Raw genomic sequence first — 17,228 nt, 5'->3', positions numbered from 1 at the left:
CTTTTTTCTCTCCTTTCAATACCTTCTTCTTGACACCACACACTCTAGCCTTACCACCCTTTTCTTCATGACTAGTAATTCCTTAAGTAGGAATCTAGAATACTTTTCCCATTCTAATTTCCCTCATCTAGATTAGGGTTTGAATGAATTAGGTAGGATACAACGTATCTGTCCCTTATCTTTTTTCTTCTAAAAACTTCATGTATAATCTACTTTTGATCCCTAAAATCGGTTAACCTTGAATTCTGTACCACTAACTCATCATTTTGATCTTCCATTTGGTTCACAAAATTCAAGATAACAAACTTGTCAGCTCAAATTTGGAGAATCTTTGACTTTTCAAATAATGCAATAGCTCGACACTATTAATCTTTTGATACTCGACACATATAGTGTTACTTGGCACCTATTACATTTTCACTCAGTATCAACTACATTTTATTGATGCTCGACACCTATTGCATTTTTCTCGGCACCAACTATGTTACTCAACACATACTAGAATTTTCTTTTACTCGACCCTAACTGATATTCTTCTCAGCATAAACTAACTTTTCTTAGAACCCACTATCAACTTTGGTCAAGCTTTGCAAACAATCTTAGTATAATGTGTTCTTCTAAAGTTTCTAAGTGTAGGCAACCTTTGTGTCTTCAATATCAATACATTATTTCACCATTGACTTAACTAATCCTTGTACTTCATTACATAATCATAACTCAAACTTTTCCTTTAGGTATTGTTGTTATGTATTATTGATTAAATCCTCCTCATTAATCAACTAAGTGATAGTACTTGGATCTTATAAGCAATTATCTCTCTAGCAAGTAGCAGGTTTGACATCAGTGACAAAACAATGATTGAAAACATTCTTCATCAACAATCTCTCTTTCTCAACAATGATCTTTTCAATTAGATTTTGACAATCTCCCTCTTTGGCATTGATGGCAAACCAAATTGATCAACCAAGTCACCTATAGCATTGTGCATAATCAAGGTTGACTGGATTAAAATAGTAAGGGAAATGCCAAAAATAAATCTTGTATCCAAAATTGTTCCTTCTATCAGTATCTTCCAACTTCTTATGACTCCCCCTGAATTTTTCTAATATCTCCCTCTTTCAAAGTATTAGGGTAATCATCTCCTTTTTTGATACACTGTCTCCTCTTTTTTTGTTCTACTCCCTCTCTAATCTTGTCATCCTAATTAATTTTTATTTGTACTATTTTCTACATGTTAATTGCTATTTCCTCCTTTGTTCTTTTCTACTATTCCTCCCTCTATTCTTTTGATCCTATAGATTTGATCATTTTTTACTATTTCTCCCACTTTGATAACAATGCCAAAGACATATCATTTTAGCATCTTATTATGTAGATGTAGAATTTTGCATTAGCTCCAGTTACTCCCTCTATCACCTTTCTTGTGACTAATTTAGAATTTTAACACTTTTGATTACTTTAGGAAAATCCTAAAGTATCCTCTACATCAATTTGTATCATTTCAACAATCTTCCTATTTGATTCAAGGCAATTCTATTGTTATTCAAACAATTTTAGATGGGGTATTACCCTTAACTTACCTCTTAGATATTCAAATGCATCTTTAAGTAATGGTTTTGTGAATATGTCAACAATTTGTTCCTTTGAGTTAACATATTCCATCTTCACCCCTTTGTCTTCCACTAGCTCTCTTACATAGTGATACTTAATTGTAATGTGCTTTGTTTTGGCATGCATCATAGGATTCTTTGATATGTTGATGGGACAGGTGTTATCATAACAAAGTATCACAGGTTCAGTTGTCTCCTCCTTCATACCTTTAAGTAGATGCTTGATCCATACAATATTAGTACAATTTATGGTAGCAGCAACATATTTAGCTTCAATTGTGGACTATGAGGTACAACTTTGCTTTTTATTGGTCCAAGTAACTAGTCTCTTGCCTAAAAAGAGTGATCCTCCACTAATGGTTTTCCTATCATCTATATTTCCTTCCCAATCAGCATTAGTGTAGGCTTTTAGTTCAAATATTTCATTTCTCTTATAGTATAAGCCAAAGTCATATGTTCCTTTTAGGTACCTCATTATTTTCTTTACTGCCATAAGATGATTTTCTCTTGGATTTGAAGAAATTCTTGTAACTATTCCAACAAACAATGCAATATTAGGTCTGTTGTGTGCAACATATCTTAACTTACCAATCATTGACTTGTATAGTGTCTGATTCACTTCAACTGATTCATCATTCTTTGATAACTTATGTCATGTTATCATAGGTGTACTCATAGGCTTTGAGTCTTCTAGTCCAAATGTTTTTAGTATTCCCTTGAAGTACTTTGACTGGGTAACAAATATGTCATGCTTCAGTTGATAGACTTGTAGGCCAACAAAGAACTTGATTTCACCAAACATTGACATCTCAAACTCATGCTTCATTTGATTAGTGAAATCCTTGGATACAAAATCTTTTCCTCCAAATATTATGTCATCAAAACATATTTTTGATAATAGTATGTCCTTACCTTTTTCTATTTTGATGTACAAATTGTTGTTGTTATTAGTTCTCTCGAATCCAATTTTCACAAGATACTTGTGAAGCCTTTCATACCATGCTCTTGGCACTTGTTTCATCCCATAGAGTGCTTTATGCAATTTACACACCATATCCCTATTGTTGTCATCCACAAATCATTTTGGTTGTTCTATGTAGACTTCCTCTTCCAATATACCATTCAGAAATACAGACTTGACATCCATTTGGTAGACTTTGTATCCTTTGTAGGCAGCATATGCAAGTAATGTTCTCACTCCTTCCATCCTTGCAATAGGAGAAAATTTTTCCCATAATCTACTCCTCCTTCTTGGGCATATCCTTTACAAACTAATATGGCTTTATTCCTTGTGATCTCGCCATTTTCATCTAGCTTATTCCTAAACACCCACTTGGTATCAATCACATTTTTATCAGCTAGTCTTGGAACTAAGCTCCAAGTTTTGTTCTTTTCTATCTACTCAATTTCCTCCTCCATAGCTTTGCACTAATCATCATTTTCTAGTGCATCTCTCACTATTTTGGGTTCTATCTAGCTCAACAAGCATGATTCACTCCTTAGTATGTTACTTGTCATTGATTTGACATCCCTATTTAGAATGATCTATTTAGCACGGTGATGTCTTCTGACATACCTAGATAGTCTTGGTTTTCTCCTTGTTTCCATATTTGGTCTTTCAGCTTCAGAGTCACTATGCACATTTCTTTTAGGTAACTCAACATCTCTTTCATGTGTGCTAATTTTAGAATCAGAATGATCATTTTCTTCATTCTGCAACTAGGCATCTAAATGCAACTTGGAATTCATTGGTTGTGATTCGACAATTACTGAAACTTGTTGTTAGATCTCTACTTTATTGGTAGCTTCTTCTTCAACAGGCATTGCCTCATAGAAGTATACAAATGATTTGCATTCTTTTAGCCTTTTGATGAGTTCATCCTCATGAACTTTTGTGTATTCATCAAATTTTACATTTGCACTTTCCACAGTCTTGTTAGTGTTAGTGTTAAAACACTTATATGCTTTGCTTCTTGTGGAATAACCAAGAAAATATGCCTTCATCACTTTTTCCATCAAATTTACCATTTCTACTATCCTTAAGAATATAGTATTATCTACCAAATACCTTGAAATGTTTGACATTAGGTGTGTGACCATACCATAATTCAAAAGGTGTTGCATTTGTACCTTTCTTGATTTGTACTCTATTCAAGGTGTAAACAACTATACTTACAACTTCTCTCCAATACTTTAGAGCAACATTCTTCTCCATCATTAGTATTCTAGCACAATCCATTATTGATCTATTTCCGCTCTTAGCAATTCCATTCTGTAGAGGGGTTCTTGGTGCAAAAGTCTACCTCTTAATTCCTTTGTTATTACAGAACATTTCAAATTCTCTTGATGTAAACTCTGCTCCTCTATCTGATCTTAGACACTTCAGACTCTTTCCTATTTCTTTTTCAACCCTTGCCAAATACCACTTAAACTTTTGAAAGGCATCAGACTTTTACTTTAAAAACATAACAATCATCATCCTAGAGTAGTCATCAGCAAATAGTATTATATAAATGTCTCCTTTGTAACTTTGTACTTCTATAGGTCCACACAAGTCAGTATGAAGAATCTCTAACACTTCCTTAGAAGTATAGGTTTTACTTTTGAAACTTGACTTGGTAAACTTCCTAGCTGACATTGTTTTCACATTGCATTATCAAGCTTTTTCAATTTAGGAAAACCTCTCACTTTCTTCATATTTCTAATGCTAATCAAGTTGTCAAAATTTACATGACATAGCCTTTTATTTCATAGGCACACATCATCAAATCTTACAATAAGATAGGCAACATCTTCCATATCTAGGCAAAACAGATTGCTTCTAGTTTTTTCTCCTTTTCTTATTAGATTTCCATCAGTGTCATAGGTCTTGGCAGTTTTGTTTCCAAATTCTACTTTGTATCCTACATTGCTTAGCTGTGACACACTGAAAAAACTGTAATTTAATCCTTCAATATAGTATGCATTATCACATGAATTCTTCTCTGTAACCTTAATAGAACCTTTTCCTTTTATTAGACATGGGGCATCATTTCCAAATCTAACATTATTTCCATCATATTGGGTTAAGGTGAAAAACTTACTTTTGTCTCTTGTCATGTGATGTGAGCATCCACTGTCTATGATCCATTTGTCATTCTTGTTCACACAAGTTACCAATGTTGTTGCCTCATCTTCATCTGATTAATCCTTTATTGCAACATAGACTACCTCATCATCATTTTCATCTGAATCATCTCCTTCTACAATGTAGTACTTTTTGCCTTTGTCGTTGTACTCTTTTCTATCATCATTACTTCTGCCTTTTTATTTGTCATTTCCTTTGTAATTTTTATTTTTTGGACATCTAGCAGTAATATGTCCAACTTCATTACAATTGAAATAAATAATAGATAGGTTACATTTAAATTTCTCCTTTCCCTTGTGGAATCTTCTTGCTAGTAGTGCTTCTAGTTGATTGACATCTTCTTCATCGTTGTCACTATCACTAGACACATGCTTTATTCTTCTCTTCTTCCTTTGCTTCTTTTAATCAGAATCTTTCAGTAGCAACTTAGCCTTGAAAGCAGATTCAAGACTTTCTAGCTTATAGTTGTCAAAATTGGATAGCTCAAATGCAGTGAGTCTTCCAACTAGTCCTTAAAGGGTTAGATTGTTCCTTGGAATGGATCTTAGTTCCTGTATATTAGATAGTCTAATAACATAGAAAGGTAATAATGTTCTTAAGACTTGTCTCAAAATAATGTCATCATCAATTTATCTAGTTGTACTTTTTATAGCACCTACAACCTCTTTTATTCTAACAACATACTGAGCAATGTTTTCACCTTCCTCCATCCTCATGTCATCAAAATTTCCTTTGTGACTCTTTGAATAGGCCCTTTGTACATTCTTATCTCCTCCATATATGGTTTGTAGGCTTTCCCACATCTTGTAATAAATTTTACATCCCTTGATGTCATCAAATTCAACATAGCTGAAAGTAGAGGCAATCTCCAACATTGTCTGATTGTGCTCCTTCTTTTTCTTCATATCTTTTACAGTAGGTACACCAATTGGATCAACATATTCCACTATAATTGAGGATTGTACATGGTCACCTATTCCTCTAAGATGCAATCTCATTAGACTTTTTCATGTGAGCAAGTTGTCTCTATTGAGCTTTGGCACTTCTTTCTTAGACATCTTGATCTTTATGCTTTTAGTACCTTTAAACTAAATTAGCAGATGGCTTTGATACCAATTTTTAGAAATTCATTAGAATAATTGGGGGGGGGGGGGGGGGGTGAATCAATTATTCAAGATCCAGATGTCTCAATAAAAGTTTTCACTCATCCTAGTGAACCCATTTAACTATTCATGCATCCAAGCTAAATATTCTAACTAGCAAGATACTAATAAATCAACAAGCAACATTAAGATGTGAAAGATCAACACACATAACATAGTGATTTACATGGAAACCCAATTTGAGAAAAACCACCAGTAACATGCTACCTCTTTCTCACTCTTCTAAAGTGATGCCCTGTAAAAGGCCAACTATGTTAAAGGTTACAACACACTATTAAGTGTGACTTGGTTAAGGAATTTTAATCACCCTATTAGAAGTGAGCCTGGTTAAAGGACTTTAGGTCATTCACTTGGAATGCCATCCTGTTAAAGGATTTTATAATGACTATTAGGTGAACCTTAGTCCAAAATTTTTTTTTCTAATTGATACAATTGTTAGAGAGTAACAATAAAGGCTTTTGATCTTATACAACTTACTACATAACTTGCAAATTTCAGATCTCAATTTAGCTCAGAATTTTTCTTAGCTTTCAATCTCTACATCTCTCGCAGCTTGTTCTTCCTTCAAGATTTTGTCTCCTTGATTCTTCTTGCTTGTTATGCCAATGCAGTCACTTCTATGGTCACTTGATGAAGAAGAGTCTCTATAGTCTACTCTCTCCTTTCAATACCTTCTTCTTGACACCAAACAATCTAACCTTACCACCCTTTACTTCATGACCAGTAATTCCTTAAGTAGGAATTTAGAATACTTTTCCCTCTCTAATTTCCCTCATCTAAATTAGGGATTGAATGGATTAGGTGGGGTACAATGTATCTGTCCCTTATCTTGTTTCTTCTAGAAAATTCATGTAGAATCCACTTATGATCGTCTAAAAATGGTTAACCTCAAATTATGTACCACCAACTCATCATCCTTATCTTCCACCTAGTTCACAAAATTCAAGATAACAAACTTGTCAGCTCAGATTTGGAAAATCTTTAACTTTTCAGGTAATGCAGTAGCTCAACACTATTAATGTTCTGATGCTCGACACATACAGTGTTACTCGACACCTATTACATTTTCACTCAACATCAACTATATTTTACTAATACTTGGCACCTATTGTATTTTTCTCAGTGCCAACTATGTTACTCGACACGTACTAGAATTTTCTTTTACTTAGCACTAACTGATATTTTGCTTGGCATGAACTAACTTTGCTTAGCACCTGCTATCAACTTTGGTCAAGCTTTGTAGACAATCTTAGTATAACCTGCTCTTCTTCTAAGTGTATCCAACCTTTATGTCTTCAAGTGTGTTATCAATACATTATTTCACCATTGACTTAACTGATCCTTGTACTTCATTACATAATCATAACTCAACCTTTTCCTTTAGGTGTTATTGTTACAACTTATTGATTAAATCCTCCTCATTAATCAACTAAGTGATTGAAAACATTCTTCATCAACAAACTCTCTTTCTCAACAATGATATTTTCAATTAGATTTCAACATTTGTTGTGATGCTATCTCTATTAGTTTAGATGCATGTGCATTTCTTTATCTTGATAATTGTGGATCAATATGACCCTTCTTGGCTGCGACAAGGTTGCTTAAGGGCTTGATTATGGTATGTAAATATGAATAGATGTGATTGATGTCCTTTGAGAAGTAATTTAGTCTTCCTTAATATGTTTTGAGGAGGCATGATGGTAGAAGTCACATCAAAATATTTTGTCTCATGCAACAAATTGTACTTCTTTGTGTAACTTAATCAAACTTGCTAATTTGGTCAATTAATTATATTTCCTTTAGTGACAGTCATGGATGCTTTCCTTTGTAAGAATTTTCCTTAGGGAAATATTCACCCAAGATCAAGAGGCTCAAACACAAGCAAAAAAATGGACCAAAGTATGATCAGTATAATAATGAGAATACTTTTTAATCTTACAATACATGCTAAGAGTGCCTGTATATAAAGGCCTCTGAGATGCATCTAGAATGTGTCTAGAAGGAACTAAGAGAAAAGCATGACAACTAAGCACACATCCTCCATTGTGCATGAATGTATGTGCATTAATGAGAGGATAAGTATGACAAGGTGTCACACACATAAAGATGTTGTAGACACCTTGTGCTTAATTAGAGTGCTAACTCATATGGTGTAGACACCATGTGCATAAAAGAGGTACAAACTCCTATGTTGTCAACATGACAACTCAAATGAGTATGCATACTCCTAGGTGACTAACTAATAAATAATAAAATATTTATTAACCTAAGTAAACTTAAGTGAAGTGTAAATAGTGAATACTTATTTACACCAACAAGACCCCTTAAGTGCAACTTAGGGGAATGCACTTAAGCTCACAAATGCAAGATGGGTCCCAGCTATGAGGCCATGTTAGGTACCCATGTACAAAAGCAATGTTCTACATACAATGTGATACAATGCAATCTCTCATAAAGCAGAGAAAGAGGGAAAACCTCATGGGAAAAACCCTCCTCCAAAAAGAGAGATATATGTAAAATAAAGAAGATGAGAGAGAAGAAGACCTCAAATGAGGAAAAGATCCCTCCCAGAAGAAAGAAGAGAGAAGTCAAGGGAATCCCCTTTCTACAACATCCCGCAACCCCAAGAGATCTCGCAAATGAGTATACTTGACCTCAATGAAGTGTTTGGTGAAGATATCGACGACCTGCTCTACTATAGGATAATACTATAATGCAATGATCTGCTCCTCTATCAGCTCTCTGATGTAGTGCATATAAACCTCGATGTACTTGGTCCATTGATGCTAAACTAGATGCTTGGAGATCTCAATAGCACTCTGGTTGCCACAATGTATGGTTGTAGGTTTAGGTAGATCAAATAAAAAATCCTCCAAGATGTGTTATAACCAAAGAGCCTCTGTAGCTACATTGATAGCTCCTCGATACTCAACCTCAGTTGAAGAAAAAGTGACATTATTTTTCTTCTTACTCTACCAACAAATGGAGCCAAAACAAAGGTGAAAGATGTAACCTGAAGTAGACTTGCAAGAATCAAGGTCCTCTGCATAGTCTAAGTCTGTATATCCAACCAACTAAAGTCCTATGCTTGCTACATAGGGAATCCCATGTATACATGTACCCTATATGTAGTACAAGATGCACTAGGCAGCCTTCCAATGAAGCTCATGTGGTTCTTGCATGAATCAAGAAACCATGCCAAATGCAAAGGCCATATCAGGGTCTGTATGTGTCAAGTGGATAAGGCTCCCAACTAACTATTTGTACAATGTAGCATCAACAAGTGGAGTGGTACACTTGGCCTCTAAATTGACACCTAAAAGAAAGGGAGTAGGAGCAAGCTTACAGTCACTCATGTGAAATTGAGAAAGAGAAAGTGTGATCCTTGCTAAAGACTATGTGATCTCAATACCAAGGAAGTAATGTAGCAAACCCAAGTCTATCATAGCAAATATGTCCGGCAAAGAGGTCTTGACACTAGCAATGATGGATGAAGTGCTTCCTATAATGATCAAGTCATCTACATAAAGCATGATTATCAAGTGCAAGTCATCCTTCTGAAGAATGTAGAAAATCAAATCAAAATGACACTTGGTGAATCCTGCTAAGAGTAGGAAGGAATCCATCTTGGCATACCAAGCTCAAGGAGCCTACTTAAGACCATAGATAGACTTCTTCAATGTGCAAACCATAGTAGAATCCTATACGAACCCATGTGGCTACTCCATATAAATCTTCTCATGAACATCACCATTCAAAAATGCACTCTTTACATCGATGTAGTGTACAACCCAACTATGAGCTGCAAAAATAGTTAGTGTCAGGCAAATGGAGTTCATCTTGGTGACTGGTGCAAAAGTCTCTGCATAATCAATACCTAGAAATTGTGAAAAACCTTTGGCAACTAGTCTAGCCTTATGCTTATCCACATTTTGATCTGCTACAAATTTGGTTCAATAGATCCACTTACATTGAACCAACTTTCTTCCCTTAGGAAGGGGAACTAAGTCCCAAGTGTTGTTTTTCATCAGAGAGTTATATTATTCCTCTATAGCCTTGTCCCATTTTGGAATCCTTGATGCTTCCTTAAATGACTATGGATCTGAAGCAATGGAAATGTAAGCATGTGGAAATGATTTGTGTTGTGACCTAGTCCACCAAGTGTCTGAAGGATTCCCCACCAATGAACCTGCTAAATCAAGTTTGGCTTCTTCAACTCCTTCTTCTTGCTCCTTCATGGACAATGATCATAGTTGAAGAACCCAAACTTGGACAAGTTTCTTCAAAGTGAACACTCCTCTTGTAAAATATTTCATGCGTCTATGGATCCATTAGTTTGTATGCATTAAGATGGTCAGGACATCCAACAAATATACATGGTTTTCTTTGAGGTTCTAATGCCTTTCACTTTTGCGGAGGTATCCTTGACCATGCTAGACAACCAAAAACTTTAAAGTACTTTACACTTGGTTTTCTACCACACCATGCCTCAAAAGGTGTTATTCCATCTAAGGCCTTATGGGGACTTTTGTTTTGGATGTAATTGGCACAACACATGGCTCTACCCAAAACACTTGATCTAGAGACTTATGTTGAAGCATACAAGTGGTCATTTCCTTAAGGGTTCTATTCTCCTTTCAGAGACATTGTTCTACTGTGGTGTGTATACAACTAAATGTTGAAGATCAATACCCTCATGAGTGCAAAAGTCTATGATCCTAGAGTTGATATATTCCCTATCATTATCTGTTTGTAGAATATTGATGGCTTTCACTGAATTTTTCTCAACTTGAGCTTTGAAGGTGATAAGATTATCAAATACTTTACTCTTATGAGAAAGAAAAAAAACCCAAGTGTACCATGAAAAGTCATCAATAAAGGTTAGAACATAACAAAGTTTACCAAAAGATGATACTAGAAATGGGTCAGCTACGTCACTATGAACCAATTCAAGAACAATAGTAGACTTCCAAGACTTCTCTTTGTCATATTTCTATTTGGGATGCTTGCCTGCTTCACAACCTAGACATACACCCTCTGAATACTTGACTTGAGATAGACCAATGACCATATCCTTGTTGTTTAGTTGTTGAAGGTAGCGATAATTGAGATGTCCAAATCGCTCATGCCATTGTTTACTTTGTGTGTTTGAATGAGACAAGAAGGGAAGGGAAGTGGACTTAGGCACAAAATGTGAGAAAGAATAAAGTCTTGTCACATGATTACCCTTTCCAACCACCACCATAGAATCATCTTTAAGATTTTTCACCACAACTATATCAGGGAGGAACTCCACTTTGTTTCCAAATCCATAGTGAGTTATCAAGTAGATGGAGAGAAGGTTGGTGCCAAGGTTATGAACATGAAGAACATCCTTGAAGACGTCATTGTCCAACTCAATATTTCCTTTCCCTTCAACTTCCACTTGAGTGTCATTGCAAACATAGATGTAAGGTACATTTGATGGTTTCAAAGAGGAAAAATGCTCCCTTAAAGCACCCATATGATGTGTTGCTCCTAAATCAAGAACCTATTCCTCAACATCATTTGTACTTGCAACCAAAGCTTGTCCCTTACCTTTTGAAATCGTTTAAGATCCCTTGTCCTTATAGGAATTTGGTACATCAATTTTATGTTTCCTCATTAGGTTGACCAATTCATCAATCTACTTATCCTTGCACTCGTGTTCATCATGACCATTCTTCTTACAATAGGAAAAAGTTTTCTTCTCCTTTTTGTTGGAATTGTTCCCCTTTTGATTATTTTTGGAAGAAGACATACCTTGTTGTGAAGAAGATTGTTGAGTGGAAGAAGATTGATGCGAGGAAGATTGTTGTTTTGAGGAGGATTGTTGCATTTCATTTTGTGGCTTAGCCTTCCACTGATTTTGTTTCTTGTTGGAGTTGTTGCTGTAGACACCTAAAAGTCCTTTAGAAAATAAAGTATTTTTATTTTCTGAAAAATTCCTGATGACGTCATCATTTATTAATTAATTAATTATTTAATTAATTAATTAATTAATTTTTATGTCATTAAATCCCTTTATCTTAATTAAAAATATTTAATTAAGGAATCCCTCCCAAAAATGTTTAAATCTTATTTAAACATTATTTCCTTATTTATTAATTATTTAATTAATAAATTGACAAAAAACCCAAAATAAGTAAAAAAAAATTTTTTGCCCAAAAACTTGGCCAATTTCCTTATGACCAATAACCTCTTCCAAAATCTTCTAATCCTTCTTTAATTTTGATTAAAGGCTAATCCCATCATTTCCTACCCCTAATCCCAACTCAAAATATTTAATTAAGATTAAATATTAATCCTCATGTTTATTTAAAAAGTTTTAATAAATATCTCCTCAACCCAAACCCTTGAAATAAATAAAACTTTATTTATTTCCTAAAAATCTAATTTATCCTCATCCTAAGAAGTTCTAGACTCTTCTAGAAAGTCTTCATCCTCATCCTAGGAAATTCTAAACTATTCTAGAAAGTCTTTATCCTCATCCAAAGTCTAGACTCTTCTAGAAGATGTCTTTAAACCTAATCCTAATCCCCTCCTAACCTTGTCACATTCCCTAAACATGGGTTAAAACTTACTAACCCAAGCCAAAGTTAACAAATATCTCCTCCTTCACCCACCCTCATTAAATGCCATCCACTTGCCTATCCCTAAGCTAATCCTAAACCATCCTAATCCATCCTCTAATCATTTTCACAAGCCTAAGCAAGCTTAAAACCTTCCTAATCAAGTCCAAGTCAAATTTGCTCTCATCACCCTCAAAATATCTCAACCATAAAACTTTATGAAGTCCACTAGGTCATAAATGACTCTTACAAGCCCTTTTATTGCTCTTACAAGTCATTATGAGGGTCTTTATGAAGATTTTATCCCTTGAGCCTCCTTTGTTGACTCATCCTTCCCCTTTCCTCCATACTCTCACCATGTGACATGTGTCACTCCTTGATTGGCTATAAGGAAGCACAATCCATGTGCTCTCTTCTCATGCAATCTGAGCCCTCCATGAGCTTTTTCCCATCCTTGCATCTTAGCCCTCAATCCCTCAAGCCTCTTGCCTATAAATTGGATCCTTCCCCTTTGCAAAATAACACAATCCATGAAGTAAAGTTATAATGCTATTTTGAGAGCCAAATCCATACTAAAGCCATCTATCCACACAAAAAATCCACAATCATCCATTGAAGCCTTTGGAATCATATTGAGCATACATCCTATCCATTTAGACAAAGTTACTCAACAAGAGAGCTTCTCATTGAGAGAGCCCATTAATGGCTCATATTCTCAATTGAGAGTTCATCTTAGTCTATCTTGAAGTTTATGAATTTTGTTTAGTTTGTATAAGCTTTATTTAAATTTGGTTTATATTAGCATACTAACATTGCTCATATACATTTTGGCACGCCCGGTGGGACCCCGCATGGGTCATCTTCATTAGCTTTTTTAGTCAAGTTTTGTATGTTATTTTCTGATTTTGGCTAATTTTTCTTGTTTTTGTGATTGGTAAGATTGTATAAATTGGTTTTGTAGGTCCACATGAGCATGAAGAAGACAAAGGAACTCATAATCTATCTCATAGTGTTTGCAAATTTTTCAAGCTTATAGGTGGACAAAGACCTTGAAATTCTTCTTCCTCTTCTTGTCTATATTCTTCTTATTCCATCTACTTCTTCTTCTTCTTCTTGTGGGAGATCTTGGCCATTTTTTTAAGGAATCAAAATCATACACACTTCTTTTTAGTGCTTAAAATGAACCCCCAAATCATACTTAAATCCATTGAAAAATTAAAAATTTGCAAAAAAGAAAAAATCTTTTAACAAGTGAAACTAAACCAATCTAATCATTTGCATCCTTGCAACATCAAGGTTTTAGATGCATTCATGCAAAATTAGGAACACTTCATTTTTGGGAATTTAAAAAGAACTTCAAGTTTCCATTTCAAAAGGTTCAAAATCAACACTAAGTGCACACTAAAGTTCTTTTAAAAAATCTCATGAAAACTAAGAGTCCTAAATGGTTGCCAAAATTGTCCTAAAAAGCTTTGTTATTTGTTCCAAACAAATGTCTTGTTGCAAAATCTTGAATGTTTCTTAGGTTTTTCATGCATCAAAACAATCTAGGAATATCATTTTTGGGCTTAAAACATGCAAACTAGCACACAAAATCTTGAATGAAAAGCAAAGTCCAAAGAGTCATTTTCACTTTTGAGTCCAAAACAATCTTGAATGATCTAAGGTTAAAACAAAGCACTTCAAAGTTCTTAAAACAACACACAAAATCTCAATCTTGAATGCTCAAAGGAAAAAACTTGAATGTTTAATCACTTGTCTTTGAATGCATGTTGCTAAAATCACTCTTGAATGCCATGGATTAAAATCAAATTTTCCTTGAATGCACCTTAATCTCGCTCACACTTTATTTGGGCATAAAAATTGGACAAATCTTGACATGGAGGGCCTCCGGGCGCGCGCTTGAAATCGAATCTCACACACCTTTGTTTTGGGCTTAAAATAAACTCACACTCAATCTTGAATGCCTTAAAGAAAAATCAATCGATACTTGACGTGGAGGGCCTCCGGGCGCACGGGTTTACCTTCTTGTTGACCCTAACTCTTCTTCTTGTTCGCATTCTTCGATCAATTTTATTTTTGTCGACGCTTCAAAGTTGGAATAAACATTGTATCTTAAACATGAGTGCTTGCAAAGTCTAGATCAGAAAACTTAAGCGTCAGTTGGTAAAAGAACAAGCATGCTTTTTAGCCCAAGATCATCCAAGTCTTCTCTCCCCTTTTCGTCTTTCGAGGCCATCTTGGGTGCATAAGATTAGGATCCAAAATATTGTCTTAGCTTTTTAGGAGGCCTGCTTGGGGATTTCATCACCCCTTGGGACGACCTCAACTCCAGCGTTCCGGTGGAGTATAAAGATCGGGAGGTGAATCCAAAGACACCTCTCTTGGGATCAAAATTTTGTCACTCGGGCTAAGCCTCAAGGAACTTTATACCCTTGAGAAGTGAAAGAGGAGAAGTGGGTTACCACTCCTCTCGGCTGTGTGACATCTTTTTGGTTTCATCTACGGATTTGGGCCTCACGTACCTTGCGTATATCGAGGACTCCCTAGCTAAACCAAATTTCATCCTTGTAGAAAGCTTCCTAGGCTGTTGGTGTGTTTGACATGCTTGCTCCAAACTTTTGTCTGCTTGTTTGTTCATAGCTTTTGAATGAATGCTTGCCAACTTTGGTCAAAATCCCAAAAAAGCAGAAATCTCCCAGCTCAAGGCATACTTAGCGTAGTCACTGCCTCATCAGAAAATCATCCAAAGCTCCCCCGCTACAACCAAATCTATCTAGTTCCTTGCTTTAGAACAATCCCAAATCCAAAGTCTCTCCAAATCATCCCCCCCTAGCCAGCTAGAAACCCAATCCAAAATCATCACCCAAGCCTTTAAAGAGTTGTTGTCACTTTGCCAAAATTTGCTATCCAATCAATCTATCCTACCAATCAACCAATCTCACCAAGGTTATCCCTTTGACAGAGCTTTGTCTAGGGTAATCTAGCCTTGTCACTTGTCATCCCTCATCACCTTGAGCTAAAGGTTGGGATCCACAAGTGATCAATCTTGTGTCATGCCCATAGGATCATTAGTCTATCCTCAAGTTGACACAGCCACCACCAAATCTAGCGCATAGAAAAGCAAAACTCTGACCTTTTGACAACATGCCCTTGAAGTCTTCCATCCACAGGAAAGCCAAAAATCTCTAGCTAATCCTCCTTAGGTCTTTCATGCAGCTTTGACTCTCCCTAGGAAACCTTTCATCAACCAATCCAAAATCTGTGCTTAACCCAAATCCAACCATGAGCTTCCGTGTTCATCCATACGCAAGACCCCATCCCCATCAAACTCATCATCAAAGCATGAAGTACCAATCCTATCATGATGTGTTTGGTCGCATTGTCCTTGCTCCCGCCACCTCCTATTCCAATGATGATGAAAATCTTGTTGACTATGACGGGTATATTGAAAGCCTTAGAAACATTCCCCCAAGCATCCCCCAAAATCCAAGAGTTATTCCAAACTATCTAGTCATGCCATCTGATATTCCAACTTCCCCTCCATCACCCCATCAACCAAGCTTCCAATCTTCCACCCCCATCACACTAGCTATTCCTGTCAATCCACCTCCACCTTCGACACACGAGTCTCCAAGGAATCTCCTAGAGGAAATACAAGAAAAGTCGCCTCCAACAGTCGATAAGCCATGTCATCTAATCCAACCATGTGAAGTATTCAGTGATGAAGCTTCCCCATCTATAATATCACCTCCATCTCCCATAGCTATCGTCCCCATACCATCCATCAAATTGCTTAAAATCCTTCCACTTCCCGCAAGCATCAAAATCCCACCACCTATCAAATCCCTCCAAATCCTATCCACATCGCCTCCAAGCATTTCCCAAATCTCTCGTAATGACCCTTATGCATCCATCTTCTACTCACCCATCTCCACTACTGAATCTCCCATCTATCCATCCCCTACCTTTGAAGAATCCATCCCTTCACCTCCTATCGCACCATCCACTCCAAACCAATCCTATCAAGATCCTGCCCAAAAGCATGTTGACATCCCCCAAAGCACAAATGAAGATATCATCGTACCATGTCTTCCATCCATAGTGCAGTCACCATCTCCTCCATCTCCAAAACCTCAAGCCATATCTCCTCCACTACAAGATATCTTGTCATCCCACCAGCTACATCAAGATCCTATCCTTCCATCTCCCCCGCCCCATGCTTCCATCTTACCACCTATCCAAGCTATTCCACCATCTATAATCTACCCTCTTGGTTCACTTACATTCATCCACGGTGGCCCTCTCTCAGCAGAAGAATTAAGAACAGTATCTCCCCATTGCAATACACCTAATAAATCACTTCTACCATTTTCTGCAAGCAAAAAGTTTTCTCAGCTTGCTCAAATGCTCAATCGATGGCATTATCAAGGTCAAGGTTTAGGACCACAAGAGCAAGGAATTAGAGAGCCTATTATTGCACAAAAAAATCTAGGATTTCATGGTCTTGGATATGTATCCAAAGGCTCACCATCTAAAGGTGTTGGTACACCACACCCCCAAACCAATCCTATCTCCAAGCCCACCATGCCAGCCTCCCATCACTCCTTCAAGAAATCTTATGTCATCCCCCCTCCACCATCTTTGCAACCCAAAACAACCTACCATATCCCCCCTTCATCCGCTAAATCCATTTTGGGTCCCTATGTCCCAAAATCTACCATCCTCCATCCTCCTA

Source organism: Cupressus sempervirens, chromosome 7 (assembly GCF_028749045.1).
Source record: "Cupressus sempervirens isolate cs-2001-9-10 chromosome 7, ASM2874904v1, whole genome shotgun sequence".
Lineage (NCBI taxonomy): Eukaryota > Viridiplantae > Streptophyta > Pinopsida > Cupressales > Cupressaceae > Cupressus > Cupressus sempervirens.
The sequence above is the reverse complement of the archived record's forward strand: the minus strand, read 5'-3'. Positions refer to the sequence as shown.